We start from the raw sequence: 6,185 nt of genomic DNA, 5'->3' as shown, positions 1-6,185 counted from the left end.
CTTGCCTAATCACCCAGGTTACTAGGCAAGAGTTTCTAGTCTCCTTCTAAATAACAACTTTCTTAGACACCTGAGTGTTTCCAGAGAAAGGTACACCCAGGAGCCGGCCTACTCTTTGGTTTCCATCTTGAGAAGTAGGTGGTTTGTCATATTGGATATCAAAATCAAGGTTTGCTTTTTGTTTTCCTTTTTTAATAATTTTAATATTAAATCATCTTCGTATGCATTATACCATCTTATCATTGAAATAAAACTTCTCAAGGACAGACTTGTCATAGATTTGCTGTGTAGAACCTAACGGTAATTTACGTACGTGTTTTAATTCATTGCCTAGGTCACTGGTTCATTAAACCCAACTCTCGGCGCGTGGAGCCCAGGCAGTGCTAGTTCCTTTACGCACCTCCAGGTGAATCAAATGTGGAGCCAGAGCAGAGAACCACTGGCTCTAGGGCCTCTTGACCCAGGCATGGATACAAATACAACAAAGAAGTTGTACCGCACACTAAGTCCCCGTGTGCTAGAAGAAGCCACAAAGTTAGTCTACAGGAAGAGAGGTGGTTTCTAAAATTTCCTCTGGTGCCCACTCAGACCAGCAGTATCAGCATCACCTGGGAGCCCTGAGAAATACAGACTCTCAGGTTGCTCCACAGACTTACCCAGGAAAATACAGTTTAAAAAGACCCCCAGGTGATTTATATTTACATCCAAGTCTGAGCAGCTCTCCTGTAAATCCTAAATTCTAACTGGGCAAGCAGTTTCACAAATCAGTCTCCACCTTAGAACACTTCTTACCAAGTTCCTGAGATTTAAGTCCAGGATTCATCATCAAGCATGTTGCAGGTGAATTAATTACTACAGTGATATATATCATATCTCTTCCTTTCCAAAGAAATAAGAAAAATGTATTTGAGAGGAGGAACCTTAAATTATGTTAGGAATGGAAAGAGTGGCATTGGCCACCCGGCACACTAGTACTTCATTGCCTCTTTATTTCACTGTGGTGGAGATGAAATAGCTAAGATCTGGTTCTTGCCTCCAGACTACTTACATTCTAATAAGGGATGCTGACAAGTAAACAACTAACCAAAACTTAATGTGGTCTAAAATCAGTAGAAATGCAGCAATAAACCGTGGCATTGACTCTCAAACTAGCGGGCATCAGAATCACCTACAAGGCTTGTTCAGCCACAGCCTGCTCCAGCCCCAGAGTCCTTGAGTCCATCTGTGGTGGGACCTAGAATGTCCCTATCTAACAAGTGTCAGGGACCACACTTTGAGAACCACTGGGTGATGGAAACAGAGAGTAAAGGATCGAATTCTGGGACTCAGGTGGGTGACAAGGATGAGTCCATTGCTGACAAGCAGAGAAGAGAGGGAAGTGCGTCCCTGGCTGGCCCCGTAAGCAGAGTGGGGTCTATCCGAGGCTCTGCAGGAAGACTGCTCAGATTGGTGCCCAGGGTATGTGAAATGAGAAGCAGATAAGCCTAAACAGATAAGGGCCAAGTCATGGAGAGTCTAGGACAGCAAAAAAGGAGTTTGAATTTTACTCTGTGGACACCAAGAAGCAATGGTGTTTGAGGATACAAAGATCCTCAGATGGATGGACTGGAGAGGTAGGAGAATGGAAGTCAGGAGAGCAGGTGGGAGGCTATGGCAATGATCAAGGGGAATGATCCATAAATAAGGCCCCTTTTGGGAGCACTAGGAGAGTCCATGATTGGACAGTGACAGAAAGGAAAGAGGTTCATTCATTCATTCAACATACATTTATTGAGCACCTGTTAGATTCCAAGCACTGTGCTAGGCACAGAGGAAGCAGCGATGAAGGAGACAGACTAGGTTTCTACTCTTACAGAACTCTTGGACTATCAGGGAAAACCGACAAGGCCATAAGGCCAGCAGAGAAGGAGAGGAGAGACGATGGAACAATGTGTGTGTGATGGCAGAGCTGAGCATAGGGCCTGGTTCCCTCATCTAGCTGGGAGAGTGAAGGAAGCCTTCCTAGAGGAAAGGACACTTAGGCCTACATTCCTCAATGGCCAAAATGTTTAACAGGGCCTATGAGACCCTACATGATCTGGGACCCCCACTCTGTCTTCAGCTTATTGTAAACCATTGTCTCTCTCACTCTTCATGCTCTAGAACTGGACCTCTTTCAATTCTTTGCAGCCTCAGGACCTTTGTGCATGGTTTTCCATCAGCTTAGAATTATCTTAGCTCTCTTAACTAGGGAACTATTACTTAAGTATTAGGTCAGCTTAAAACATTGCTTCCACAAAGGTTTCCTTATGCCCCCAAAATGAGGTCATTACCCCTGTCTGGCTCTCTGAAATCTCCCTGTATTTCAGTTTCCTAGCATTTATCACAATAGTAATTATTTGAGGATTATTTGATTAATGCCTGTATACTCTATTAGATAATAAGGTTCATAAGATAGGACTATGCCTGTCTTCTCTATCCTTGTATTCTAAGCTCTTCACACAGTGTCTGGAAGATAACATGTATTGAGTATTTCATTTCATAAATGAAAACAAAAACCTAAAGAATAAAAAGGAATTGTTAGGTCAAGAAGATGGGAAGGGAAGGAATAGCGTGCATGGAGACCTGAAGTAGGACTGATGGGAGACCAGGTGGTTAGGGTCTGGCAGACAGAGAAATAAGAGATGGACCCGAAGAGACAGTCATTGGGAAGGCACTGGAGGATTGGAAACCAGGGAATCTCATAGCAGATCTGTGTTTTTAAAAGCCTACCCTGGCTGCTTTATGGAGAGTGGTTTGGGAAGATCAAGAGTGACTAGTGATATCTTTGGGAGGTTTTCTAGGAGTCTGGGTGCTAGTAACATTGGGCAGGGAGGTGGCAGTGGGAAGGGAAAGGTAAGGACACTGGGTGAGTATTTAGGAAATGGAACTAACAGAGCTTGGTGGTGGATTGAATGTGGGGATAAAGGAGAATAGTTGTCAAGGTTGACATGGAAGTTTTTGGTTTGTGGAGGTGATTAAAACCATTTACGGAGATGGAAACAATGAACCTGCTGGATCCTGTAGGCCTTCCTGGCAATAGCAGAGTCCTTCTAACTAAACGCACAGACCGTGAGGGGCTGGGACCGCAGAGGCCATCCCAGAGCCACCGAACATTAGAGACCACTAGTGGGACCATAGAAACCAGCCCAGAAGACAGTCCAGAATATATGTGTACATATATATATATATATATATATGCGCTTCACATTGAATAAATGAAATAAAAAATTATTTGAAAGAAGTCTTCTGCTGCTAAAATGTTTGCTCACCACTGTGCTGTGTCATGGTGTGAATTCCCCTACACTTTAGTATATCAGCAGGTGATATACAATCCCAGTTTTGTTAGTGCAGGATATTGACGCAATTATAGTTTTCATTTTTATATCCACAGGTGATGACTTTTCTTCTAAATCAGAGGTTGGAAAAATTTTTCTTTAAAGGGACAGATGGTAAATATTTTAGGCTTTGCAGATGATACAGTCTCTGTTGCAACTACTCAATTCTACTGTTGTAGCTCAAAAGCAGCCATAGACAATATGTAAACAAACAAGCATGGCTACGTTTCAATAGAAGTTTATTTATAGACACTGAAATTTGAATGTCATATAATTTTCACATGCCAAAAAATAATATCCTCCTTTTGATTTTTTCAACCAATTAAAAATGTAAAAATGATACTTAGCTCACAGACCAGACAACTACAATATTTGGCCCATGTGCTGGAGTTTGTGGACTCTTTCCTCAATGAGGGAGCTTTTCCACAGAGACATGGAGTCACAAAGTACAGGTAAAGAAAAGCTTTAATGCCATGTCTTGGTATTATGTAATCCAGTGAAGAAAATGGGAGAAGATTCCCAGCCAAGAAGAGGAATTAAAGTTTCTCATGATTCCAGGCATTTTGTAATCTGCTAGAAGCAGAAAAGTGAAAGGGAAATCATTACATGCTGTCTGATTGGGAGCAGCTGATCTCAGTGGCCCTAAAATGAGGTGCCTCCGGCTGCCTTTTTCATGGTGGAAGGCAGGTGCAGCTCTGATTCTTATTCTTACTCAGAGCTCAGGCACATCAAGTGTACCAGGTGCAGAAACTCACCAATTCCTTTAAGATATAAAGCTAAATGCCAATCACATTCTTGGCTTTCAAGTATAGCACTGGTACTTAAATTGAAACTGCTATATTATCTTCAAGCTGGGTAAGCTAACCTTATATTAAAGACCTACAGGTTTCAACTACTTCAGGGACAATGGAGAGATCAAAGAAAGGTAGTCTCATTACAAAGTGAAGTTTGCTTAAGAAGCTTTGAGTTATCTCTAAACCAATCTTACTGGATCTTTTTATCAAGACCCACAAACTCAAAAGATTGCCCCAGATTAAGGATATGTCTACCTTCAGAGCTCAGTATACAAATCACCATATATGCTCTTCAATGGTGTTTCGATAAATAATCATTGTATGTGCATAATTGTTTATGTCAAAGTATTTAACCCCTGGACTATGAACTACTTGAAGCGAGGGATCTTTATTCATCTCTGAATTTTCAATGTCAACTACAGTTACTATCACACAGATAATGCATAATAAATGTTGGTTGAATGAATTAATAACAATGTCATAAAGTTATTAAAGTTGTTAATAGGGAAAAAGGTAATATTTGCTTTTGTTCCAAAATATAAAACATTATCTTAAAATATACACTGAGAAATATACTTTGTGTATGTGCTTATCTCTCAGAATAGTCTGGAAAGTAAAGATGTCTGTGATAAGATAAAGGCATAGAATTTCTTGCTTACTTACCTGAGAACCAAGTGGGATTTTATTTATTAAATACCCTTGGAGTAAACGCTAGTGGATCTGCTTAGTCAAAGCTGTTCCCACCCCACTTCTCTCTTGCCATATTCCCACAGCACAGCCTGCAAAATGTGAAGATGCACCTTCCCAGTCTCCACTGCAGCTAAAGAAGGCTGTGTGACAGTGTTATGGCCAGCGAACTATAACCAGAAATCTCCCGGAGATTCCTGGGAAATATGTGCTTTTCTGATGAAGGGTCTGATAACTGGTGCCAACTTTCCCTCTTCTCCCTACTTTGCAGCAGGAAGTAATTTGCAACCATGAGGGTAAGGCTAGAAGAATGCTGACACACTGGCCCTGGCATCACTGAGCTGCTGATCCAGTGTGCAAATCTTTCTATCTCCAGACTTCCTATATGAGAAAAAGTAACCAGATTTATTTAAGCCACTATTAGATGATATTCTTTTTCTTGCAAATGAGCATACTCCTAATTGATGCAAAGCCTGTTTAGCAAATCTCCAAATGTTACAACACGGTCACTAAATATTATCTTATTACTTTCTGTTTAACTTAGGGTTATTAGGAGGTCCTTTTTAAACTTCTATTCCCGCAGGTCTCTAGCTACTTAAACCTCTGTCATTCACTGCTTCTTTAACACCTCTTTGCACTTATTCTGAGCACTAATCTTTTCAAGAAAATCTTAGTTTCTTCCACTCAAGTCTCTGAAGCACAAATACATTAATATTCCATACTCTGTTTTCCTCTTATGTGATGTGATTTTATTTATTCAATTTCTTTATGACATATTTCCAAAAAAGATATGAGTTTACTTCCATCAAAAGACTCATATAGACGAGTGACATCAGCAAGATGGTGGACTAGTAAGCTCCAGGCCCTTGTTCCCCCATGGAAACACCAAATCAATAATAACATATGGACCAAAGTAGCTTTGTGAAAACTCTAGAAGCCAGTTGAGAAGTTGCAGCAAACAAGCAAATGCTAAACCAAGAAAAAGCCACACTCAAGAGGGTAGGAAATTTCATGGCATTTTTGCTCACCCTTGCCCCACTCTCTCCCCCATGCCACGTAGCTTGGTTAGGAAGAAGCCACCTAATTCCTAATTCTTCCCTTGGGACTGAATGAAAAGAGTAGAACATGGTTACAGCATTCTGGATTGACTGAGGGATGTACAAGAAACTGGTTTTTGTCTTGCCTGACTTGGAAGGTTAATGGGAACAGCACCATCATTTAGATATCAGGTTGCAGGCCCTTGGAAGCAGTAATGAGCACTGTGGTACATGAGAGCTGCAGGAGGAGTACAGCCCTTCAGGCACCTGGGGAAAGAGATTGTGGGCAGATAAATGTAACAGATCACCTG

This window comes from Lemur catta, chromosome 6, assembly GCF_020740605.2.
Source record: "Lemur catta isolate mLemCat1 chromosome 6, mLemCat1.pri, whole genome shotgun sequence".
Classification (NCBI taxonomy): domain Eukaryota; kingdom Metazoa; phylum Chordata; class Mammalia; order Primates; family Lemuridae; genus Lemur; species Lemur catta.
Note: the sequence above shows the minus strand (reverse complement) of the source record.